The following is a 27,874-nucleotide window of genomic DNA, read 5'->3' as shown; positions in this document are numbered from 1 at the left end:
TTAATTAATGTTTTAAAGTACTTTGAAGATGAAAACAATTTTATAGGCCTCATTATTAAAGGTAAATTTTTATGGTAAGTATTAACCAACCAAAGTCATGCATTTGGTCTCCTCAATTTATTTTTTAATGCTTCAGTTGGATCTCTATGTTAATTAGGAACTTAAAAAATAACACTTAAGGATGTGAAATCCTGTTTTGGATCTTGATGTTTAGACTGTGAAATCATGTGTAACTTGCTTCTAGGAATTTTGTTTTTCTCATGGTCATAAGCCTCTCATATCCCAGCAAGTGATCAAGTATCATTCCGAGTTCCCTATTACAAAAGGATTTGTCATGTCAGAGCTTCTAACATTCATCTTTCTCTAAAGCCCTTCACTTAATGCAAAGACAAAGTGACTGTATGATGACAGTTCTGCGTATGAAAAAACAACATTATTCATTCACTTAAAAATATTTATTGAGCATACACTATAGCCTACAAAAGATACATCACCAGGAACGTTGCGAAATATAGAAATGTTTCATTCTCGTGGCATTTTCATCTACTGAAAGAATTCAAGTAATTAAATTTAAGGTGGAAAGTGATAGGTACTCTATAGAAGATTAAAATTCGGTATTGTAATGGCTGAGAAAAGGGAAGACATCAATATGGTTTCAGGAAACACAAAATTTCTGTAAAGGTAACGTCTTAGAGATGCCTTCATATTGAATAAGAGGAGGAGGAGTATTTTATAACAGTGGTTCTTAACAAGGAACCTGGTTCCTCCTCTCCCTGCCTCCCCATTCCCCTGGGACATTTAGCAATGTTTGGAGACATTTTTGGTTGTCACATCTGGGGAAGTGCTACTGGTATGTAATGGAATGCTGCTAAACATTCTACAATGCACAGGACAACCCTCTGTGATGAAGAATTATATGACCTTGGTGTCAATAGGGCCAAACTTGAGAAATTCTGTTCATGATAGAGAATACAGAACTATCAAAGGTACCAGATGGAGAAAGTATAGGATATGTATTGGGAATAGAGAAATAGAGGTAAATAGTATTGAAAATGAAAATTAATAATTTTAATTAATTTATTCTTTCACTTACTCATTCAATAAATATTTATATCTCAGGCAATGTGGACAGAGAGATGCAAGACAGAGTTCCTGCTCTGGAGTTTACACATAGCTGGAGAGAGTCAGGAAAACCTGCCATTGCATGTTCAGTGAATCTTTGCCTGGTGATTTCTATGAAACACCAATTCTACTAAGTGTGTTTTAAAAGAGTTCCATTAGAAATAAAGTTTCGAAAAGACTGCATAGTATATCCTTCCTCATACCTTGGGACTACATAAAACAGATATATATTTCTCTCTCTGTCTCAGTCTCTCTATATATATAACTGTTTGGCTTTATTTCAGCCAGCAGTTATTTTCCCAATGTACCTTTTCTTTCTTTTTCTATTAACAACTATTAGCAACCTATGATGTGTTGGACAGCTTCCACTGTTGGCCCTTCTGGATTCACTCTCCACTCGTTTCCACACTGTTCCATGCCCAGGATGCTGACCTTTGTGGATTTTGTGCTCGAGGTCCCCTGTGTTTGGCTCAACTGGGGTATTTGCAACCACAGGAGAGGTGAGTGGGAGGAAAGAGCAGTTGGGATGTGTCTTCCTTGGCTTCCTCTTCCAAGAAACCAGGTCACCACAGATTTGTTAAACCCTTTAACTCCTATCAGATGGCCTTTCTCATAGAGCCACCCTCTCTAGATTCTTGTAGCTGCTCCCTCTCCTTACCCCTTCAGACCTGGGGCTGGCAATCCTCCTCACCTATTATAAGCCTTAGGATTCTACACTATTTCTCTTTATGAATCTGTCTACATATTTATAAAAAGTTCTTAATTAAGATCATCTCAAATTACCCATCTAGGACCTCATTGTTATGTATGGAACACATGACTTAGGAAATATTCATGTGGTACCTGCTTATAAAATTTCTGCATAGCAAGGAGTCCAGCAAAGTTTGAATTTTATATTACGACCCATGAGAAGCTATTGAAGAATTTATCTGTTTATTTGTTGGCTTACTTTTAAGTGTGGCACAGCTCAGGGGTTTGGCTGTTCCACAGAACCATTCTGATATTCTCTATGTATTTCTACTTTTGCTATATTTGGTTTTAGAGCAAATTCAAGGTTTTGAAAAGTGATGTGGGCTCCAAAAAGCTATGCTTTATTCTGGTGGATGTATTGCAAAGGAGGGAAGGAGTTAATCAGGCAAGGAGAGCAATTAAGATATATAGTCAATACTGAGTAATTAATATTTTATTCCTCCAGTTTTCTTTTCCTTTTTTAATTCTTAAGAAATAAAGATAGTACTTTTAAAAAGTCAAGATAAGGACTCAGTGCTAGCGTTGATAGAGGAAGCAAGAATGAACAAGTGAGCATGTTAGCATAGTTTGCAATGCCTGGAAGCTTGTTGGATAGGGTAGTGCAGAATGCTGATGTAGGATAAGTAAGGAAAGGTGGTAATGAAAATGTAAAACATGAGGCAAAGAAACAAACTCTTTCCCCTGAATGCCCTTACACCAATTGTGTCTATCTCATATGAATATTGAGGTTGGAATTTTATTGAGATGAGGCTAAAACACTGGGTCCTCACAATAATGCTTTAGGTAAGTAGAGACTCAATTAATGGTGAAAGTGATCCTGGTGTGAATTAACTAGAGAAAAAATGATTCTTTTTACAAGAAACTGGCACTTCAAAGGCAGATCCTAAATAGACAGAAGCAGGGACTCTGTGTCCCTCTTTTGATCCTTAAAGTTTTATCTCTGTAGGGACGCCTGGGTGGCTCAGATAGTAAAGTGTCTGCCTTTGGCTCAGGTCATGATCCCAGGGTCCTGGGATTGAGTTCTGCATCGGGCTCCCTGCTCAGCAAGGAGCTTGTTTCTCCCTCTGCCTGCCACTCCCCCTGCTTGTGCTCTCTCTCTCTCCCTGACAAATAAATAAAATCTTAGAAAAAAGTAATATTTTAAAGTATCTCTGTATCAAGAAGAACCTATGCAGTTTGCATGGACCACATGGAGAGGGACCACAAGGAGACTTAGGTAAAATATCATAATTTCCTAGGGTCCCACTTGGGTGAAATAAGTCTGTACTCCCTAAGGAGTGGGGGAAATGTATTTATTCTAAAGCAGTTTAGCTGAAGCAAAGGTACTCTTTGTAATTTCTTTTTTGTTCAGCTGAGTTAATTTACACTCACTGGACAACATACTTGTGAATCACTGTCATCAATTCTAGGGATACACAAATGAGTAAGAATATGGTCTCCACCTTCAAGGGGCTGTTAATAATCTTCTTTCCAAATATGTCTCAACTGTGCTATGGGGAACCAAAGAACAGGTCATTTATTCAACTTGATAAAAGAAAGAATCCTCCTTGATTAGCATGGAGGTAGCAGCAGTAAGCTGTAAGAAAACAAAGACCAGTATGAGTCTCAGAACAAAGCGAGGGTGGTTGGTGTGATACAGTGATTCTTTCTCATCAGAGGATACTCTCTGAGGGCCAACCTTGGAACATCTTTTTTTTTTCTCCCATTAAAGAGGGAGGTATTTCCTATTAGTTAATGCTGAGATTTCCCCCCTGAGGAATTATAATAATGGTTGTATAAGAAAGTTCCTATCAGGCCAGTGTCTATTTTAGTTACAGAATTTTTAAAACTATCAACATTTTTAGTCTGAATGATATATTTCTGATTAAAATGTCTGTTAGTCACATATTTTTTTTCTTAAAAATTGAAAACAACAACATTTTTATGGTGTATTATATATCTGATATACTCAGATAAATATAATTGACCATTTAGCAATGCTATATTAGGGGCTCAGTCAAGAATTCACATATAGCTTGATTCCCCAAAGTCTTCACTGATAGCTTTCTGTTGACTAGAAGCCTTACCAATAACATGATAGTCAACACATATTTTGCATGCTGTATTATTATATACTGTATTCTTACAATAAGGTAAGCTAGAGAAAAGAAAATGTTATTAAAAAATCATAAGAGAAAATACATTTATATTATTGTATTTATCATAAAAAATCTGTATGTAAGCCTACCTGTGCAGTTCACACCTGTGTTGTCCAAGGGTCAACTGAATTTGAGGAATTATAATTTATTTTTGAAGATATGCATTTGATCATCTCCAAGTTCTTTTGCAGTTACTATCCCAACCCTTCTTCCCCTCTATCCACCGGCACCACCAAACATCATCTCCCTTTGCCAGTGATGTATGTATTCCATCATATGTTAACAACTTCATTGGAGTATAATTTACATATCACAAAATTCACCATTTAAAGTGGATGATTTGGGTGCCTGAGTGGCTCACTTGGTTAAGCATCTGCCTTTGGCTCAGGTCATGATCTCAGGGTCCTGGGATTGAGCCCCACATTGGACTCTCTGCTAAGCAAGGTATCTACTTCTCCCTTTCACTCTCCCTCTGTGCTCTCCCTTTCTCTCAAATTAATAAATAAAATCTTTAAAAAAAATGAATAAATTGTATAATCCAATGAAGCTTAGTAAATTTAAATGACATCATTTCAAAATAATCAGACAAATCCATAATTTGGGACATTTCTCAAAGCTGTCTGGATTTTGTAAGAAAGTCAAAGTCAAAAGAAAAGAAAAATTGTTCTCTAAAAGAGTAGGAGGATGCTCTGGATTAAAAGTGATTTCAGAGACCTAAGAATCTTTCTTGCAATATATGACTTTTTAAATGGATACTGGAGTTAAAAAAAAAAACCTATGAAATATTTTTTGAGTATAATTGGGGAAATCTGAAAAACAATCAAATGAGATGACATTGAAATTATTAGTTTTTTCAGTTGTGATAGTAGAAGCATGTCCTTATGAGGATATGTGAGCTGAAATGTTTTAAACGTAGGTTTTACCAAATGTACAAAAATGTGGGTTTTAATTGCTGCCAAAGTCTTCATATAGAATGAGAATCTTTTAAGTACTACCTTCTGGTCCTCATTCTGTCACCTGGTGCTCAACAAGAAAATACTGTCTTTGTTACCAACAAAATAATGAAAACATATACATATAAGAGAGAATTATAAAATTTGGGTATCCTGATACTATTATACTAATTATGTGCCACCGTGGCCCACACCATTTCAAATGCATGATTCTTTCTAACAGATTTGTCTAGGTAGAGGTCAGGTATGTCAACTGTTTCCTGCCACTTAGAGGTCATTAGGTTGTAGTCAATTAAATAAAGATTTGTTTGGTAGTCTGCAAAAATAATTTATTTTAAAATGTTTCTTGAAATGTGTGTGTGTATACACACACACACACACACATACACACAGAGGATACATTTTATGTAAGCATATATTATGTAATATATATCACCTTATTATAAAAGAATATGGTCTAAAAATGTACTTGAATTTGTTAAAATATTCTTTGCCATTTTGTACTTGATATGCATTGCAGAAATTTCAAGGACATACAAAAATAATGCATATTATTTTGAGTAACTCTCTCCACTTCTTACTCTATCTTCCTTTTGGCAAAAAGAATGATCTGATGGCGAGTGGCGAGTGTGGAATACCATTGCTCTATATTGCTGGGTCTTAAAATCACTCACCCATGTGGACTCTATCTTTGCAACCCACTAAGTATTTGAAGTATTCTGCTTCCAGCTATCTGGGTAAGATTGTCTGTTCCCACAGACTTAAACTATCCTTCAGAGGGGTGTCTCAAAGTCTGTACTTAGGCGGGAGTACCAGGAAGCGCATAGAGTTATAGGTTTAAAATGAATCCTCCAATCTAGCGTTGTTAACAACAATGCTGGTATCTTGATATCCATCTCTTTTTTTTTAAATGATTTTTTATTATGTTAGTCACCATACAGTACATCCCCAGTTTCCGATGTAAGGCTCGATGATTCATTAGTTGCGTGTAACACCCAGTGCACCATGCAATACGTGCCCTCCTTACTACCCATCACCGGTCTATCCCATTCCCCCACCCCCCTCCCCTCTGAGGCCCTCAGTTTGTTTCTCATAGTCCATAGTCTCTCATGTTTCATTCCCCCTTCTGATTACCCCCCCTTTCTTTATCCCTTTCTTCCCCTACTGATCATCCTAGTTCTTATGTTCCATAGATGAGAGAAATCATATGATAGTTGTCTTTCTCTGCTTGACTTATTTCACTTAGCATTATCTCCTCCAGTGCCGTCCACGTTGCAGCAAATGTTGAGAACTCATTCTTTCTGATAGCTGAGTAATATTCCATTGTATATATGGACCACAACTTCTTAATCCAGTCATCTGTTGAAGGGCATCTTGGCTCCTTCCATGATTTAGCTATTGTGGACATTGCTGCTATGAACATTGGGGTGCATATGGCCCTTCTCTTCACTACGTCTGTATCTTTGGGGTAAACACCCAGTAGTGCAATGGCTGGATCATAGGGTAGCTCAATTTTTAACTTTTTAAGGGACCTCCACACTGTTTTCCAGAGTGGCTGTACCAACTTGCATTCCCACCAACAATGTAGGAGGGATCCCCTTTCTCCACATCCTCTCCAACAATTGTTGTTTCTTGCCTTGTCTATTTTTGCCATTGTAACTGGCGTAAGGTGGTATCTCAGTGTGGTTTTGATTTGAATTTCCCTGATGGCTAATGATTTTGAACATTTTTTCATGTGTCTGTTAGCCATTTGTATGTCTTCATTGGAAAAGTGTCTGTTCATATCTTCTGCCCATTTTTTGATTTGTTTATTTGTTTCTCATGTATTGAGTTTGAGAAGTTCTTTGTAGATCTTGGATACCAGTCCTTTATCTGTAGTGTCATTTGCAAATATATTCTCCCATTCCGTGGGCTGCCTCTTAGTTTTTCTGACTGTTTCCTTGGCTGTGCAGAAGATTTTAATCTTGATGAAGTCCAAGTTCATTTTATCTTTTGTTTCTCTTGCCTTTGGGGATGTGTCATGAAAAAGGTTGCTTTGGCCAATGTCCTAGAGGTTGCTGCCTATGTTCTCCTCTAGAATTTTGATGGATTCCTGTCTCACATCGAGGTCTTTCATCCATTTGGAGTTTATTTTTGTGTATGGTGTGAGAGAGTGGTCAAGTTTCATTCTTTTGCATGTAGCTGTCCAATTTTCCCAGCACCATTTATTGAAGAGACTGTCTTTTTCCCACCAGATGTTTTTTCCTGCTTTATCAAATATTAGTTGCCCAAAGAGCCGAGGGTCCATTTCTGGGTTCTCTATTCTGTTCCATTGGTCTATGTGTCTGTTTTTGTGCCAGTACCATGCTGTCTTTGTGATCACAGCTTTGTAGTACAGCTTGAAATCCGGCATTGTGATGCCCCCAGCTTTGTTTTTCCTTTTCAACAGTTCCTTGGAGATTCGGGGCCTTTTCTGTTTCCATACAAATTTAAGGACTATTTGTTCCAGTTCTTTGAAAAATGTCATTGGTATTTTGATCGGGATAGCATTGAAAGTGTAGATTGCTCTGGGTAGCATGGACATTTTAACTATGTTAATTCTTCCAATCCATGAGCATGGAATATCTTTCCATCTTTTTGTGTCTTCCTCAATGTCTTTCAAGAGTGATTTATAGTTTCTAGAATATAGGTCCTTTACGTCTCTGGTTAAGTTAATTCCAAGGTAAAGTATGGTTTTTGGTGCTATTGTAAATGGGATGGATTCCCTAATTTCTCTTTCTTCGGTCTCGTTATTCGTGTATAGAAATACAACTGATTTCTGAGCATTGATTTTGTATCCCGCCACATTACTGAATTGCTCTATAACTTCTAATAGTTTGGGAGTGGATTCTTTTGGGTTTTCCATATAGAGTATCATGTCATCTGCAAAGAGAGACATTTTGACTTTTTCTTTGCCGATTTGGATACATTTATCCCTTTTTGTTGTCTGATTGCTGTTGCAAGGACTTCTAGTACTATGTTGAATAATAGTGGCGAGAGTGGGCATCCTTGTCGTGTTCCTGATCTTAAGGGAAAGGCTTCCAGCTTTTCCCCATTGAGAATAATATTTGCAGTAGGCTTTTCATAGATGGCTTTTATGAGATTGAGAAATGTACCCTCTATTCCTACACTCTGAAGGGTTTTTATCAGGAAAGGATGCTGTATTTTGTCAAATGCTTTTTCGGCATCAATTGAGAGGATCATATGGTTCCTGAGTCTTTTCTTGTTGATATGATGTATCACGCTGATTGATTTGTGAATATTGAACCACGCTTGTATCCCAGGTATGAATCCCACTTGATCATGATGGATAATCCTTGTAATGTACTGTTGGATTCTATTAGCAAGTATCTTGTTGAGGATTTTGGAGTCCATATTCATTAGGGAAATCGGTCTGTAATTCTGCTTTTTGAGGGGGTCTTTGCCTGGTTTGGAGATCAAGGTAATATTGGCCTCATAGAATGAGTTTGGTAGCTTTCCTTCTGTTTCTATTTTTTGAAATAGCTTTAGGAGAATAGGTATTATTTCTTCTTTGAATGTTTGGTAGAATTCCCCAGGAAAACTGTCTGGGCCTGGAGTTTTGTTATTTGGAAGGTTGTTTATCACTGACTCAATTTCTTCATAATTAATTGGCCTGTTTAAGAAATCAATTTCTTCCGGTTTCAATCTTGGTAGTTTATAGGTTTCCAGGAAGGATTCCATCTCTTCCAGATTGCTTAGTTTATTGGCATATAGCTGTTGATAAAAATTTCTAATAGTCCTTCCAATTTCCATGGTGTTGGTCGTGACCTCTCCTTTTTCATTCATAATTTTAATAATTTGGGTCCTTTCTCTTTTCTTTTGGATAAGTGTTGCCAGTGGTCTGTCAATTTTATTGATTCTCTCCAAGAACCAGCTTCTAGTCCTGTTGATCTGCTCTACTGTACTTCTGGTTTCTGATTGATTGATTTCTGCTCTAATTTTGGTCAACTGCTTCCTCGTGCATGGATTAGGCCTGTCCCTCTGTTGCTGTTCCAGCTTCTTGAGGTGAGAATATAAAAACTGCATTTTAGATTTTTCTATTCTTTTGAGTGAGGCTTGGATGGCTATGTATTTCCCCCTTAGGACTGCCTTTGCAGTATCCCATAGGTTTTGGACCGTTGTGTTTTCATTCTCTTTGGTCTCCATAAATTGTTTAAGTTGATTTTTGATTTCCTGGTTTAACGAGTCATTCCTGAGCAGGATGGTTCTTAGTCTCCAAGTGTTTGAGTTTCTTCCAAATTTTTCCTTGTGGTTGAGTTCCAATTTCAGAGCGTTGTGGTCTGAGAATATGCAGGGGATAATTTCAATCTTTTGGTACCGGTTGAGACCTGTTTTGTGTCCCAGAACATGGTCTATTCTTGAGAATGTTCCATGGGCATTAGAATAGAATGAGTATTCTTTGGTTCTGGGGTATAGTGTTCTATATATATCTATGAGGTCCAACTCATCGAGTGTGGCATTCAAAGCCTTTGATTCTTTGCTTAGTTTTTGCAAGGGTGTTCTGTCTATTTCTGATAGTGGAGTGTTGAGGTCCCCTACTCTTAATGTATTTTTATCTATATGTCTCTTTATTCTGGTTAAGAGTTGGCTTGTGTATCTTGCTGCTCCCCTGTTGGGGGCATATATATTTATAATTGTCATATCCACTTGTTGACTACTTCCTTTAAGAATAATATAGTGCCCTTCTGCATCTCTAACTATAGTCTCTAGTTTAAAATCCAATTTATCCGATATGAGAATTGCTACCCCAGCTTTCTTTTGAGGTCCATTTGCGTGAAAGATGGTACTCCATCCCCTTACTCTCAGTCTGAATGCATCTTTGGATTTGAAATGAGTCTCTTGTAGACAGCAAATGGATGGGTCATGTCTTTTTATCCAATCTGCAACCCTGTGGCGCTTTATGGGAGCATTTAAGCCATTCACACTAAGACTGAATACTGAGAGATATGATTTTAATGATGCCATGTTGCCAGTAAAGTCTTTGTTTGTATTGGCTGTGACTTTCTGTTCTGTATCACTGTTGGGGCCTTTTTACCCTTATAGAACCCCCTTAATATCTCCTGTAGGGCTGGTTTCGTGGTTACGAAATTGGTTAATGACTGGCGATTCTGAAATATCTTTATTTCTCCATCAATTCTGAATGACAGCCTTGCTGGATAAAGGATCCTTGGCTGCATGTTTTTCTCTGAAAGAGCTTTAAAAATGCTCCCCCAACCCTTTCTCTCATTCCAGGTCTGTGTAGACAGGTCTGATGTAATTCTGATGCCTTTGTCTTGGTACGTGAGAAATTTCTTTGCCCTGGCCACTTTCAATACTGTATCCTTGGATCTAATATTTGCGAATTGCACTATGACGTGACGTGGTGTAGGTTTATCGTGGTTGAGCTTGGGAGGGGTCCTCTCTGCCTCTTGGACACGAATGTTTGTTTCCCTCGCTAGATTAGGGAAGTTTTCAGCTATAATTTGTTCAAATATCTCTTCTAGACCTCTGTTTTTCTCCACCCCCTCGGGGATGCCGATGATTCTAAGATTGGATCGTTTCATTGAGTTAGTAATCTCCCGTAACCTACATTCGTGGGTGTGGATTTTTTTAAGACCAGCTTCTATTTTCGTTTTTTCCTCTAGTAACCCATCCTCCAATTCACTAACACGTTCCTCTGCTTCGGTGACGCTGGCCATCAGAGCCTCTAGTTTTGCCTGCATTTGTCTCATAGAATTTTTTTTTTTTTAAGATTTTTTTTTTTTAATTTATTTGACAGAGATAGAGACAGCCAGCGAGAGAGGGAACACAAGCAGGGGGAGTGGGCGAGGAAGAAGCAGGCTAATAACAGAAGAGCCTGATGTGGGGCTTGATCCCAGATCGCCGGGATCACGCCCTGAGCCGAAGGCAGACACTTAACTGCTGTGCCACCCAGACGCCCCTGTCTCATAGAATTTTTAATTTCTGTCAGATTCGCTCTCATTTCTGTCCTTAGGGATTCTATATTCTCAGTAAGCTTTTCGTTAATACTTTTTTCAATTCTACTCATCATTTTGACCATTGTTACTCTGAATTCCATTTCTGATAATTTGGTTACATCCATATCCATTATTTCTGTGGCAGAGGCCACAGACTTACTGTCTTTTCTTTGCTGGAGGGGGGCTTCTTGTCATTCTGATGAGGAGAGGTTGAGGGGTTGTCCGGAGCCCAAATTATTGACTGGGTCCCAGGCCGTGCCCCTTGTTTTATAGGGATCTTAGGGATGTGGGGTTCTTCTTTAAAGATTTTATTTATTTATTTATCTGAGAGAGAGAGACAGACAGCCAGCGAGAGAGGGAACAGAAGCAGGGGAGTGGGAGAGGAAGAAGCAGGCTCCCAGCGGAGGAGCCCGATGAGGGACTCCTTTCCGGAACGCCGGGATCACGCCCTAAGCCGAAGGCAGGCGCTCAATGACTGCGCCACCCAGGAGCCCCGGGTTGTGGGCTTCTTGATTTTTCAGCCTGCCTTCTGTGTTCTGGGGGAGGGGCCTGCCGCGCCGATACTCAGGCAACCCTGTTTGGTTAGAGTCTCCGTGTCCCCTGCGAGGGGGGATGGGGATGGGCACTCTCTGAGCCGGTATTTCCAGGCTTTTGTTCTCTGGCAGCTTTCCCTGGCAGTCGGCTATGCCTCTTCTGAGGGTCAGAGCAGCAGAGGCTGAATTGTCACAGAGCAGAGGGATTGCAGCCGGTTCTCCACTGATGTTCTGGCAACTTTAACTCCGTTACTGTTGGTGCTGCTCAACCCTGCAGCGTCCCGGGATGTGCGCCCCACACCCGGCGTCCCAGCCCTCACTTCCAGGGCCGGCGCGTCTCTGTCCTTTGTGTTTCTAACGCCGCCAGCCGCCCCGCGCGCGCTCCGGAAGCTCCCGGTCTCAGTCTGGATCCAGTGAGCGCACCGGGATTCTGGTGTTCCGCGAGATGCCTGGTGGCGCGCGCTCCCGGTTCAGGGTCTCAGTCTGCTGTTTTGCGGGTGCCGACCGCGAGTCCGCCCGCTCCCCCGTGCAGGTGGCCCACCAGCCGCCAGCCGCCCCGCTCACGCTCCGGGAGCACCTGGTCTCAGTCTGGATCCAGTGAGCGCACCGGGATTCCGGTGATCCACGAGATGGCTGGTGGCGCGGCTCACGGCTCACGGTCTCAGTCTGCTGTTTTGCGGGTGCCGTCGGTGAGTCCCCCCGCTTCCCCGTGCAAGTGGCTACCGCTTTCCGGCGCCCGAAGGTGGCGGCTCCCTCCCCCTTCCGTTTATCTTCCGATATCCGTGCACGGTTTCATGGCTCCCCGCTTCGTACCTCAATACTCAGCGCTGGAGATGTTCATTTGTAGAGATCCAGATGCGTCTTCCTGCGTCTCAGGCTGGTTCCGTGGTTGTTTAGGCTGGTCTGGTACATATCCAGCTCGACTCAGGGGACCAGCTGAAAAAGGGGTCCCCTACTCCTCCGCCATCTTAACTCTCCGCTCGATATCCATCTCTTTGATACCTGCTTCTATTTCTGAATTGTTTAGCGCTTGAAGAGAGAGAAAATTTAATTTAGTGCCCACAGCACAATCTCCAACACTTAGTAGTGCAAAGTTATTATGTATTTTAAGCACGTATGATCGTAGCCAAAGGGAAGCCAGAATAGTGCTGTTTATTTGCATTTTAATTTGACTCCAGAATTGTTTATTTTAAGCCCTTTGGTCCCATGCTAATGTAAATCACTTTCAATAGACCTTATTTTCTTCCCTTCGTGCTTTACAACCCTAAATAATAAAAGATATCATAATTTACTTTACAGTCCATATTTATTCTACAGGCATGATTTTTTAGCTTCACGAGGGCTTGAAAGACTGATAAATGGTAGCGATATGGTGGTTTTAGAAGCAGTTGCATAAAAGCTTGGTTTTAAATCCCAGCTCTGCCTTACAGCAACTGTGTGAACAGGTTAAGTTTACTTTATCTCTCTATCTCAGTGTCCTTATATGTAAAATAAGAATAATGATAGTATGTACCTCATAGAGTAGTTGGAAAGATTAAACGAGCTAAGACATGTGCAGTGCTTACTGTGGTAAGTGCCATATAATGCTCAAAAATTTAGCACCTGTTATGCACACTTATTTGATAAGTAGATAAAGAATTGGTTGGGAAAGCTGGGAATTCATTCTTGCCATAATTACAGTGGATGATTGTCTATTTTCAAAGGTGGTGAAGAAAAAGCTGAGGATAGACTTAACCTAAAATAAGGACAGGCAACAGTCATGATCTTTATCCTAGAGAATTGAAAACAAGTAGAACGACACTCCATAAAAGATAAAGAAATCAAAACATCAAAGACAGATTTCTGTGAAGAAGGAAAGAAAGAGAAGAGGGAAATGATCATTTATGGGGGGAGGGTGTGAAGCTCAGAAGAAGACATCTCCAAAAAAGGAACTGAAGAAATAAAAAGTGATTATTCTGAATTGATCCACCCACCAATAGGCTAATTGAATAGCGTTTATAAGACTGCACATTGAAGGATGTATTTTTTTCTGACCATTATTTACATAGACATTTCTCTATTTGATGAGAACAACAGTAGGCAACTGGAAAATGTCCATTAGCCAGCATGCCCAGCTGGATCTTCCTTGATGTTCATGATGAAAGCCTCGTCTTTGGAGAGACTACACATTTGATTCTAGGTACCAGACTGACGATAGAGGTAAGACATGCATATTCTTTCGAGTTTGTAATTTCCTATCTCATTTTTTTTTTTTTTTTTTGGTTGGTACCTTGTAGATTTGAAGAGGAAAAGTTTGGTGAGAAAAACATTAGTGTGAACACATATTAAGATTCAGCTGCTAACTTTTATATTTAAAAATAATTCTTCACTTTTGAGCTATATTTCTTCAGGTGTGACCTGTTGTAGCTACAGCGTCATTAGTAGTATTTAAATGTCTCTAAGCCTGACAGTTCACTTGGACAAACGCAGAGCACAATGAGCACTGGTTTCTAAGAAGCTAGTAAGTAATTTACATAACAGATTTGCTTAATTTTAGTTTACAATAATCTAACATTTTGGGAAGGTTAATTTATTTGGATATTACAATGACATTTCTTGGGAAAACATGCTTATTTTCAGAGGCTTATAAGGATGCAATATACGTGAGTCTGTTTAATATATATAACTATGGATAGAATTAACATTGAAAGTTTTAAGTACTTTCTTTCAGAATTGGGATTTTTATTTTCATTCTTTGTAGCAAGTCAACCTTGAGACGTGTGAAAAGTAAAGGGTGGATGGCAAAATAGAATGTTGTGATATGAAGGGAAATTTTATGAAACTGTAATTGATTCAGAGATTTTTTGTTGAACAAATGAAAGCAATTTTCCCCCCCAATATCACAAACTAATTATATTTCTTTCTGATTTCCTTGGAGACACATGTGGAATAAAATGTAAAAAATACTGCACTTGTGTGTTTACTTACCAGAATGTTCTCCTCAGAAAAAGTAATGATACCCTTTCATTGACATCATCCAAGTGATAATATACTTTTGTTTCTATCATTGGAGTAATAATAACCTTTCAACCACATCACCACATAGTGCTGCTTTCTTTTATTGTACATAATGCATAAAAATAAAAAGGCTATATTATTTCTTAAGGAGAAAGATTGTTATTTAAATAAATTCAGAGACATCTGAAAACTCCAGTTCCTTGTTAACATATACTAAAATTTCTATAGATACTTGTAACTTTGTACGAGAATTTAATTTTAATATTCTTTCAATTCTCACATTGTACTTCAGATCTCTGCTACTTCACATCTCAAAAATATGACTTAAGATGAGTTTAGTTGCTTATATCATAATGATAAAGAATTGAATTTTTTTTGGTCAAATACTTCTTAAGCTGTTTCAAAGTCTGACTTGCATAGAATATTATTGGTAAATAAATTGTATGTTACTGAAGGACAGATATTATGTCCAAGTTTATGCTGATGGGTGAATTCAAAATAATTCAATAAGAGTTGACACAACCCATGAGAATTTAAATTTGTTCTTTTAAGTTGTTTTAATCACTTAAATTAACTCACAGCTTTAAGGTGAAACAATATGTATTTAATAGAGTCCTTTATGAGTTGATACCTATCATCATAAATCATATATAGTGTAAAGTAAATTATGACTTTGATCTCTTTACTTAGTATTTCTTAAGAATAGACATAAATTCTTTCTGGTTTTGCTTAATTTTGCTTCACTTTATCATAAATTGTAAAACTGATTTTTTCTAGATGAAGGAAACTCAGGCAGCATGTCTACGTAATAAGAAAAGTGAACCATATATTAAGTACTTCAAATAAAAAACTAATCTTAATAGTAATAAACTAATCAGAATGCTTCCTCATGCAGACACGAATCTCAGGAAACAGGCTGGAGGAATTTTATAGCAATTAATTTTAAAATTTTATATTATTAAATATATGTTTATTAATAAGTACCTGTTTCCGGTCTTACTCTATACCCTAAAATGCTGCATCTGAGCTAGATAACACTAGTTTTTACAAACAGAGGACAGAAATATTACCTTCATTTCCAGAATTCCGCTACCGCAAATACACTCTGGGTTAAAGCCTAAATTGCCTATTGGATTTTATTGGAACAAGGTTAACCCAGTTAAAGCTTTTTCCAAAATTCATATTTATTTAGGAGAGCAAGAAAACAAGCTCAAGACAGTTTTTAGTTGTTTTAGAAGTCAGCTTTTGGTTTTCTTCTGGAAGGAGAGGGATTGATCACCACATTGGTGATAATAGTGCTGGGATGACAGTGTTATTTAGTTGGTGTGACTTAATGTGCCAGGTCCCTTTTGGAGAATATTAAAAATGATGTGTTATTTTCAGCAGTGATTATTCTAATATTTTTTTTTGGTAATAGCTTTATTGAGATATAATTTACCCATTTACAGTGTACAATGCAATGTTTTTTACATATTCAGAGTTATGTAACCATTGCTACAACAATTTTAGAACATTTTCATCACCCCAAAAAGAATTCCCATACCCCTTTACAATCACTCCCCACTTCCTCCCAATTACCGTCCTACTACCCCAACTTTAGGCAACCACTAATTTACCTTCTGTCTTTATAGATTTGCCTGTTCTGGACATTTCAGAATCACAATCAGACAATCAGATGATCACAATCAACCAATTTGTGATTGGTTTCTTTCTCTTACCATAGTGTTTTCAAGGTCATCCATGTTGTAGTGTGTATCAGTACTTTATTGCTTCTTTTTAAAAATAATTTTTTGAATTCTATTCCAAACAAAAGGCCTCACATATTTATTACTGAACCAACCTAGGTGCAGAAACAGAGAAAAATAACTTCCCAATAAGACATGTCTATTATTCAGGTAGTAGTGATATTTACAGAGTGATAGGATACAAGCACTTGAACTTCATGAAGCGTAAATATATTTGCGTGCCATTTCATATGTGATCCGTTATAGATCCAGTCTGGTTCTTGTCCAATGCCTCTTTCTGGAGTTGTACCTGATTTTACTACCAGTTTTCATCTAAATCCACCAAGGAATGGGGCAATTCTGCTTTTGTTTCTTGGCCAGGAATCATTTGATTCTAAAAGTCACTTGTGAGAAGACATGGTGAGGAACAGTTAATTGCACATACCATGATGGTGGAGGAAAGGTTTATTGCTTTTTAATACCAAATAATATTTTATTATATGGGTATACCACATTATTGTTCATCAGTTGATGTGCGGTTGGGTTGTTTCCATCCTTTGGCTATTATGAATAATGCTGCTATGAACATTCCTGTACAGTTTTTAAGTGGGTATATATTTTTACTTCTTAAGAGTGGAATTGCTGGATTATGTGGTAACTCTGAATATTATCTATGAATAATTATTTGAGGATTTGCCAGACTGTTGTCCAAAGACGCTGTGCCATTTTACATTCCCACCAGTGGATATGGAGGTTCTGATTTTATGCTACCTTGCCAACACTTGTTATTATCTGTCTTTTTGGTTGTGTCCATCCTAATGGGGGTAAAGTGTATCTCTTTGGGCTTTGATGTGCATTTCCCTGATGATGTTGAACAAATTTTCAGGTGCTTATTGGCCATTTCTATATTTTCTAGGAAAAATATCTGTTCAGGTCCTTTGCCTGTTTAAGCAATTATTATTAGTATTTTTATTATTTTAAAAATTCTTTATATATTATCGATTTTGCTATCAGTGGTTTATTAAAATGAATACCTTAAGAGTGTGTGTGTGTGTGTGTGTGTGTGTCTATAATAAGTTCTATTATTAGCAAACCATTAGTTAATCAAATATAATTTTTGGTCAACATGACATAGAAAAACTAACTTGACTTTTCTTTCAATTATTCTGGAGTCTGTTTGACTACCAAATTTTGTGCATTTTAATATGTTACCCAGAGCACAGCTTATAAAATGGTAGGATGTACTGACTAGAAATTAAGTTCAGGGAAGTAAATAATTTGTTGAGGGCCTTAGAAAGATATAACACATGAAGGAAAAAGTAAATTCTCACAGGTTTATATATTTTTCTAATGCATTTAAGTTTTTTTAAGAAAAATAAAAATTTTTAGCATTTGAGCAGTCATCTTTCAATTTTTTTTTCATAATCCTTTCCTTGTATGTATGATTACTCTTAGGCTATAAATTAAAAAGAACATAAATATTTTTACATTTCAACAAAAGCAATTACCTTTATTCCCCACTTCCTTATCTTCAACTGAATAAGTAAGGGAAAGAGTAAAATTCACGGTTGCCCCATTGCTGTTGCTCATCTGGCCCCCTGGCCCATTTGCCATTCTAAGTGTGGCACAGATAGTAGAAGCCTACCTTACATGGAAGAGCACTTAAGAACAATTGAAGCTTGGAAAGGAAACCAGCTGCTACTACAGTGTCCAAGTATTAAGTATTCCTACATCCGTACCTGAAGGAAATGGATAAGACAGCAGAGTGCTCATTATGAGGCCCGGGTTCCCTGGCATTTGAAAGAAGGGTGACAGGTGCTGATGGTCCTTTCTTTTGGGTGTTTTTCCTCGGGTGAGGGATGTAGTATGAAAGTCACCTTAAGTAGCTGGACAAAAAGAATGTATAGCTCAACACATACCTGACCTCCCTTTTATGAAAGGAAGATTATGAGACGTATAACTGAAAATTATCTCAATTTGCAAACTATTGGACAGTATGAATTTCTTTTAGGAATCCTCATTTATTTTGATCAGAGAACAAGTTTTTACCATGAAAACAAAAATGAAATGGATGAAAAAAGTGAACAGACTGGACTTAGTTTTAAATTTGAAAATTTGGACATGCATAGGGAACCAGCATTTAAAGTATAATCCCTAGGGTGCATGGGTGGCTCAGTCGATTAAGCCTCTGACTCTTGATTTTGGTTTAGGTCATGGTCTCAGGGTTGTGGGATGGAGACCCATGTGGGGTGCCACACACAACGCAGAGTCTGCTTAAGATTCTCTCTCTCTCTCTGTCTCCCTTTGCCCCTCCCCCATCCCACTCAGGTGCACATACTCTCTCCCGCTCTCCAAACCAAAAATAAATTAATTAATTTAATTAAATATAATCCCTATTTGAAGTGGTCTTTGAAATACAGCAGGATATGAATGTATGGTATAATTTAAAGATAAAATTAATTCATAAATGTATAAAAAATTTATAAATATAATTTTACAAGCACATGCAATTCTTGTTCACAGACAAATGAAATTCTAAATATTGACAAGTTACAACAAGTAAGAATATGCTGACTGTAAGTCATGATCCAGCACCTGGACATAGTGATAACACTGGCACCTCGCTTGAGTAATAACTCCTCACACCAGGTGCCCGCAACGACATCTCCTGAGCTTCTCTTTCTTCTTCCTGCCCTCTTTACTTTAGCCTATGGACCTGCAAGTGGAATTTTGCTGTTTAACAACCAATCTCTATGACAGGATAAGTCACAATCTAGTGATGTGAAGGTGGAGAAGAGCCTGTGTTAGGCCAGGAGAGATGCAAATTGTCCATACAGAAGAAAAAAAGAAAAAAGGAAGTAAGAGGGAAAGAAGGAGTAAGAGAAAGAAAACCTTAAGGGCAAGAATTTTGTATTTACAAATACTCTTTCCTTTAGCTGTGGTTTTTGCAAGTGTGTGCCTGCCTCTTGTGGTCTTAGTAAATCACGGCTATTTAACCACGAATTTAAAGTTATTAAATTACTGACAGCCAATCCCCTAAAACTTATGTGCATGGAAAGATGTAAAAATAAAATAAAACAAAGAAATTTCCTATTTAAAATTTAATGTTGATGTGATTAAAAACATATATCAACAGCTTAAAGGCTATCAGACTTCATAATCAAGGAGTAGGCTTGTTATAATAAAAACAAGCTTCATTGTCATTTCTGGGTGCAGATTTAATTTATTCTTATTTTTTTAAAAAGCCGAAAATGGTAGGAGGTGATTCATTTATTTGGATGGAAAACTACATTTGGGTCAGAGTTAATAGCCTTCTAAAAGTAAAGTATCATTTGAGAAGGCTTGTGGGTACGCCTGCAGCTTTTTACTTTTATATCATTTGCTAATAAGCTGGTTATCTGGAAGCTATTAAATTAGAATATTTGATTTTGCTGAGATTAAAAAGAAATATTGGACTCATAATATTTTGTACAGAAAGCTTCCGTTACATTCTGCGACTTTTTAAAATCCAATGTCATGGCTTGTTTCTTCTGTTTTTAGGATTTTGTTGTGTTTTTGTTTTGTTTTACTTTAGGAAATGTTTTTCTATTTGTATGTAAAATAAAATAAGTATAATAATTGAAGTAAGATAATATTCTTAGCTGATGTTTTACAAGGCTCCAAACTTTAGAACTCTGCCTGATTTAAAGAATTTTTTGGTTAATATTTGTGCTGTATAAATTCACTGGTTTTTACTAGCAGGTGGTAAATTCCCAAAGCCTATCTCTGAAGGGTAATTTGTTACTCTCTCAGCATTTTTCCTTCTGGCTCTAATGGGAACATAGGTATAGTGTAGGAAAATGTGAGAATATTCGCAAACTACTCCCGAACAAACTAAAATTGAGAGAAAAAAATAAAGTTAGAGATGAGAGAAATGTCATAGCCAACACTTGTATTTGGCAAGTATTATAAGGTTTTTAGATTGTAATTTTTAATATTTGGCTTTTCCTTTATTTTCCTTTTTTAATTTTTCTTTCCCTTCTCACTTCTTTGTTTCTTTTCTTTTTTTATTCTAACAAAATTATTTTTTGCCAAAAACAAGACATATTTCCACTCTGGGAAGGATTTTAGAATGTCAATGATCTTCCATTTAGTTTTCCGGGCTCAAGATGTGTCTGTGTGTGTGTGTGTGTGTGTGTGTGTGTGTGTTTTGAAGTTTTTATTCTAAGAAAATTTGAAATATAAATTCAAATTTATTATCTTTCTCTTTGCCTAACATTTTATAGAAATTCTACATAGTTTTGGAAACAGAGCTTCAGTAAATAATTCAGAATCTCTGTGGTCATATTCTTTCCTTAAAATTTCATACTAGAAATCCCTATATTGACTTCTTTTAACTTGAAATGTAGTCACATGTAGATCTCCCTATAATACCTTTCTCAAGGTTCCAGCTGTGGAACTGCAAATATGGAAATAGCATAATTAATTTCCTCAAGTAGTTACTAAATGTAGTGTTCAAAGGTCACCTTCTTTAGCACAGGGAGTTATTGACTTATGAATGAGATTTTTTAAATTTCACTTATAAGATCATTGTTTAGAAATCTTGGAAATCATTTTCCCACTGCAATAATATTAAAAGGATGGGACTTGGTCCAAGAATGATCCCTAAACTGGTTTATCTATCTCATAATGAAGCTGAAGTGTAGAAATCTGGACTAACTTCGCTGTATTGTTTGAGAGAAAAAAAACGGGTTGAACACTTGATTTTCTGATTTACCAGGGTTTTGCTCTGCCGCTGTAATCTGATTCTTACCCCTGGGTGCACAACTCCACACGGAGAGCACCAGCAATTGCTCGGATCTGGTTCGCCGCAATTTCATGCTAATTTTAACCGAGCCCATATCCCTGCTCTTCCTTTTAGATTTATCTCTTACTGGTTCTCTAACAAAATATTCAGAAGAGTAGCTGCTGCGGTTGTTCTGTCTTTCCGCTTATCTTTTTAATTCCATATTCCCCCTTTCCTCAGGTTTCATCCTATTCCTCATCAAATGATCATTCTTCCTTCTTATTTGAAAACATTCAGAGATTCAGGGCACTTTTTTTTCCCTCCTCAGCTTGTCAGTTTGTGATTTGCTTCAGTTTTAGAGAAAGAGATGATTCTATTATAAAACCAACCCGGCTCTTTGTCCTTGACCTAGCTCTTTCTGTTTCAGAAGGGGTATTATTTTTATAGATATTCTTTTCTAGTCTAGAATCTCACAACCTGCTTAACATACACATTTATTCCCACCTCCCTCTGCAGTATTGCCTTCTTTCCTTCTTTCCGTTTGTTGCAAAACAACTTCGATGTCACTTTCATCTCTACCCGCGTGACCTTACATTCATTCAATTGTTTTCTCTTCTCCCCATTCTACTGGGACATCTACTCATTGTCAGCTCTAACCGGCGTTCATTCATTCTCAATCTACTTAATTCTTTAATGCATTTCACCCCTGAAGATTGCTCTTTCTCGACTTCTGGGAAAGCATATCACATTGCTCTGCAACACTCTAATTCCTCTTCTCTTCCATCTTTTAAATGTTGTCTTTTTCAAATATTCTTATTCACTCCTCTGTTCTTGCTATTAAATACTACACCTCAGGGATCTCACCTCCCCCAGGACTGCAACTCTCCCTTCTGTGTAAAATAATCTTAAAATAACAATTGTTTCCTGTTTTCAAAGGGTTTTGCTTGCATAATTATATTTAATCTCCAGCACAAATCTGTGAGGTAGATCTTATACTCATTTTACAGACTACGAAATTTATATTTTTCAGCTTCCAACTATCTGGCCACCTTCCAAAAGTTCGCTGGCTATATATGGCACTTAGGCATTCACTATAAAGTGGTAACATAGTCAGGATTAAACTTCTAATCTTTTTTTCTGTCCAGTGTCCTCCCTCTCCAACATTTCTATTGGGGTTAATAATACAACTACTAGCCAAGTCATTTAGTTCAAAATCTGGACTAAATTCTATTTCAAAGAGTAGGGGCTTCCAATGGGATTAATCTGGATCATCATCTCTTGGTCACAACAATGATTTATTTCTACCCACAGGACTCCTGACATTAAATCTGTGGGTTTTCCACACCAGCAGTTCTCCCATTCTCTGTGGGCTCAACTGGGTGTCCTATAAGCTAATTCAATTGAAACACTAACTACCTGGAATTAATGCAGACCCCACAGGTTAAGGGCTCAGTCCCATGAGACTGTCCCCTCCACTGCAGATGACAATCCTATGTAATGAGTTCCCAGGTCACCCACACTTTTGCTCAACATGGCTACAGATCAGAGGTTCTTACAAGTCTCTCCTCAGGTTGTTATAGTGACTCACAGAATTCAGGGAAACACTTTACTTATTATTACCAGTTTATTATGAAGGGTATATGTATGTGCGTGCACACACACACACGCACACACACACACACGCACACACACACACCTGGCAGGAAAAGCAGCAGAGAACACAAGTTGCTGGTTGTTAGGTAAAAAGATGTTTACCCTTCCTCCTCCACTGTCACTCCCAGACTCCAACACTAAAGGAGTAAGGTGCTATTAAGGAAGAAGAGGAGATATCCCAGTATATAATATACCCTATTCCTGGGATATAAAGGATATATATATATTTTTAAATATTTTATTTATTTATTTGACAGAGATAGAGACAGCCAGTGAGAGAGGGAACACAAGCAGGGGGAGTGGGAGAGGAAGAAGCAGGCTCACAGTGGAGGAGCCTGATGTGGGGCTCGATCCCGTAACGCCGGGATCACGCCCTGAGCTGAAGGCAGACGCTTAACCGCTGTGCCACCCAGGCGCCCCTATAAAGGATATTTTAAAGGGTACAAATGAAGAGCTAAATAAAGAGGCGCACACTGTAGGGTCCTCATGGAGTCTGGGGTGCACCACCCTTGTGGCATGTGTATGCATCCACCCAACCTGGCAGCTCTCCAAACCCTTCCATTTGAGTTTATTATGAAGACTCCATTGCATAGGTATTATTGATGAGATCAATGGCCATTGGTGATTGACCCATCCTCCAGTCCCCTCAACCTTCTGAAGAGGGAGGTCAGGGAGTGGGGCTGAAGGTAGGTTCCAACCCTCTAATCATATGATTCGTTCCTCTGGCAACCAGCCCCCATTCTGAAGCTATTTAGGGGCCCATCAAGAGTCATCAAGAGCCCTTCTTCACATGAACATAGATATCATTGAAAGGGGCTTATTATAAATAAGAAGATACCCCTCTCACACTAGCATTCAGGAAATTCCAAGGGTTTTAGGAACTCTGTGCCAGGAACCAGGGATGAAGGCTAAAGATACATTTCTCATTGCCCCACATTATCACAGTGGCCTTCTCTGTTACCTGTCTCATCCTTTAAAAGCCCATTCAAACGTTCATTCCTTCACGTGATCCCAATATTCCCAGAAATGGCTCATAACTCTGTTCTGAGCACTTGTTTGCCCCATCCTGCTATTGCTGAATAATGTGGCTGTCAGAGCTCAGGATCTCGGGTCAACCAGGCCTGCTCTAATCTTCGTGGTGCTGCTTACAAGCCAGATGACTTGTTGCAAGTCACTTAGCTTTCTGAAGCTTCATTGTTACATAGTGATAAACAAAGTCAAAAATAACAATGTGTAATTTGTGTGATGTTTAAAAAGGATTAAATGAGATAATGTGCATAGCTGGAACACGTAATTGCTCAAAAAGTTACTGGCTGACTCACCTCCTAAAGCATAATATTATGAAAATATGCCAGATGTGGAATTTGAAAATCCAGTTACCAGTTTTGCACCCTTTGGCTTTACAGTGCTATGACCTGGTCATGATAACTAAACTCATAGTCCTTTTATTGCCTGTGCTACAAAGTGGGATGAATTATAATGCAAGTAAATATTTGTGGGATGAGAAATTTTTCGGTAAAGATATTCATAAACTAAGATTCTTGGTAAAATATAAACAATGACTAAAATGAACACTTGAACAGAGGAATCAAGTTTTGTACATCTTCGCATTTTGTTCATTAGATGAACAGACATTAATTACATAAACAAACATGAATAATGGAGTGACTTATATATAAAAAGCTTTGGTTGTTGATCAAATTAACTTTGATAGGAATTCTCCATTTCTCAAATACAGACACTTTCCAGATTCTGTTGATTAAGAAAAACCCTCTTATCTTTATTACTTTCCCTTGTAACCCAAAGCCGTTCTCCTATTTGGGCCCTGTCTCCTTGGAGAGTAACTGTAAGTACTGCCTACTTGGCTGCTTTGCCTCCAGGCTTTCGTTCTACTAATCCATTCATTACCAGGATGTAGAAAAATCCTCCTTAAACACTCATTTGGCCATACCACTCCCTTGTTCAAGAACCTTCAATGGCTTGTTTTTTTTCTAGCAGAACAAAGCTAAACTTCTCCCCTGAATTTTAAAATCCTCCATCTGTTTCTGCTCTTCCTAGGCAATATTATTTTCCATTATTCCTTAACAAGCTTCCACTGCCCTACCGAGACAGGTATATTTTTTTGTCTCTAGTAAACTAGGCCCTGAAGATAAAAATTTGCATAAAATATTCAGTAGCATGTTCTTATTTTTCTCTTACCTTCTATGCTTCTATGCATGCCATTTAAGTCTCCTGGAATGCCTTCTTCTCTCCCATCCCCTTACATAAATCTACCCAAACTCTATGAGCCAACAAATGTTTTTACTCCTCTATTAATCTTCCCCCTTTCTTAATAGCACTGCATAGTCTTTTAAAATAGTCCGAACTAGATGATTTGGTCACATGGTATATGATTCAGAAGGTACCATGGGACATATAAAGTTTCTGCCCCTCAGTGACTACCCATTTCTCAGCTCCCAGAGATGTTCTATGTATAAACAATATTATATATGGCCTCCCCTCATCTCTTCTCCACCCCTCTTTTGAGTACAAATAACAAAGGGAGTGTTGAAGCTGTCCCTAAGGAGGTCATATTCCATCAGCAATGTGAATGAAGCAATTAAACGTGTTGGGTGAAGATCTGGGGAAGGAATATCCCAAGTAAAGCAAACCACAATTGCGAAGTCCTTCGCATAACAGCAAGCTTGCTGTGCTCCAGGAGAAGCAGGGTGGCCAGTGTGGGCTGCTAAGGAGGGTGTGGATGAGGTCACGGGGGTGGGGGGGCAAGGGAGGTATATGGTTAAATCAAGGAGAGTGATCTAAGCCACAGTAGGAGTTTGGCATTTATTCTCAGCTTATTGAAAATCTATTGTAGGATTTTGAGCAGAGCATGCTATGAACTATTCACATTTTAAAATGACCGTTATGGATAGTCTGTTGAGATTTGACAACAGACAAGTACAGAACAAGCAAGGAAGATCTTTATTGGTTTCAGCTGAAAGGAAGCTGTAAAAACACTTTCTTAAATGGGTTTTGATATTGCAAATCAACTGAAATTCCAGAAGACTTAGACATTAATGGCATTACTATATATTGAAACCTAAAAGATATAGGCAAAGTGGAACTTGGGGAGAAATTCATAATAATAAAAGCATCTATTTAAAATGTTGAAAGTGAACTGAACATTTAACTGGGCAAGACTCGGATTAAGAAAGTAGGTAAAATAATTTAGGTGGGAAGGACAGAGAAAGCAATAAGCAGGACTAAATGTATACAAAAGAAGACTAAAAACTGGTTCTTTGAAAAGACAAGTGAGAAGGAGAAAATTGGAAAGCCTGAAGAAGAAAGAAGACACATTGATTCCTGTGACAAGTAACTTTGTGAGGCTTGTCCAACTCACAATTCCACCTTTTCTAGGCCTCCAATGTATAGTGATTGTGTGTTGGTAGTCTCATCCATGGTTCATGGGCCTCTCCCAGTAGCTGCCTTTCACTGAGCAAGGACTAGAGAACTCCCCCAAGCTGGGCCAATTATGTTTTCTCCCTCCTGGAAATTTAGCACTTAAAATTATGAGAGATATGGGGCACCTGGCTCAGTCTTTGGAGTGTGTAACTCTTGATCTTGGGGTCGTGAGTTTGAGCCCCATGTTGGGCAAAGAGTTTACTTTAAAAAAGTTAAAAATAAAATCCTTAAAAAAATAAAATTTTGAGAGAGACTGAGCATTATGCTTTCCTCATTTTTATTTTCATGATAGCCTTTTTCTTTTACAAAAAAAAAGGCATACACCTCACTCAGTGGTAAATTGCACCAATGTGTAAAAACCACCAAGGCGCCAAGCAAAGAACTGTTAGAAATATTAATGTTAGCGTTGAGAAAGTAAATCCCTAATAATTGGGTAACAAATCTTCTTGCAAATCAGGGAATTACTTTTTCATTGAATTAAACAAAATTTAAGGAGAATCTAATAGAATTTCCATTGATAAATCATTAAAAATAATTTTTAAAGAAATACCAATAAGTAATTTTTGTCATATAGCCAATAATGAGTTCAAAGAACTAAATAACTTCACTATATCAAAATTCCTTCTAAAACCAGTTTAAATGTATGTGAATAAGCTTTCTCAGCACTTGTATCTGGGAAAATGAAAATAGGGATAATATGAATGTTGAGCCCTATCTCATTTGAGTAATAATAACACTCATCACTGAATTTAGGAATTAATAAAAATTGGAAAAAAACAGAAAATCTTTAGTCTCATCTGTTTCACTAAGAAATGCAATTTCAATTAAAGTTTGCATTTTATGATTGATAATTGTCCAAACTTGTGAATTTGTTTAAATCAGTTGAGAGCAACTAGTAATTATATAATAATGATTAAAAAATCATTTAACACTTAGAAACTTATAGTCAAAGGAAAGTAAACATTAAACTTACAAGCATAGTTTTCTCATAAAAAACTATTAAAGGCTAATAAAAGATGCTCGAGCATAAAAATATATAATCACTTTGGTATAAAGTTTTATGGGGTTAAGTGAAATATCAAAAGAAAAAAAGAAATAATGTAAAATTTTTTACTGATAAAAACTTTTTAAAAAATGGATTGCGGTGGGTGTCAAATCATGATGGTATTTAGATTCCACTGGATACCTTTTAAAGTGATAGAACAATTGCTTTTTTAAAGTTCTATATTTACAGTATATACCTACAATTATCTTTTTGCAATTACTTGAGTTTACAATGCAAAATCTTAATTTTTAATTTAAAAATTCTTTACAAATATCAAATCATTATGTTGTACACCCGAAACTAATGTTTATATCAACTATATCTCATAAAAAAGTTCTTATGGAGATATGTAAGCAAAGTGTTTGATGACCTCTATTTTAGAGAGACCTGCGCCTGGAACTGGTGCTACAGAACCTGTCCAGGGAAAGCCTCTTCCTTTCACAAAGTAAGTTACATCCTCAATGAAAAGAGCCTTAACAAGTGCCAGATTTTTATACCGTACAGGTTAAGGACCTATGGGCATTGAGTTTGAACCCTCAATAAGCTGCTTGCTTTCTGTATGATATTGGACAAGGAACATATTTATTTATTCCTCAGTTTCCTCACTGAAAAAATACAGCGCCTATCTCAAAAGTTGTTGTAGGAATTAATACAGTGCCTGACATACAGTAAGAATCTGAAATATCATTTGTTTGTGTAATGAAGAAATGGGCTCTAATTAAAGCTATAGAAGGGAATATTAGCATATTTTAAACAA

The 27,874-nt window shown here is 37.5% G+C and overlaps 1 long non-coding RNA gene across 1 annotated transcript in view; it reads left to right on the top strand.

Moving 5' to 3' along the window:
* Window positions 1–27,874, top strand: part of LOC123001352 (uncharacterized) — a 227,178-nt gene that overhangs the window by 105,258 nt on the left and 94,046 nt on the right. Inside the window, exons 4-5 of the long non-coding RNA XR_006410150.3 lie at window positions 13,541–13,691; window positions 27,499–27,562. This is a non-coding gene — a long non-coding RNA (uncharacterized LOC123001352). The remainder of the gene's footprint in view (window positions 1–13,540; window positions 13,692–27,498; window positions 27,563–27,874) is intronic.

This window comes from Ursus arctos, unplaced genomic scaffold (genome assembly GCF_023065955.2).
Source record: "Ursus arctos isolate Adak ecotype North America unplaced genomic scaffold, UrsArc2.0 scaffold_13, whole genome shotgun sequence".
Taxonomy (NCBI): Eukaryota; Metazoa; Chordata; class Mammalia; order Carnivora; family Ursidae; genus Ursus; species Ursus arctos.
The sequence above is the reverse complement of the archived record's forward strand: the minus strand, read 5'-3'. Positions and strand labels throughout refer to the sequence as shown.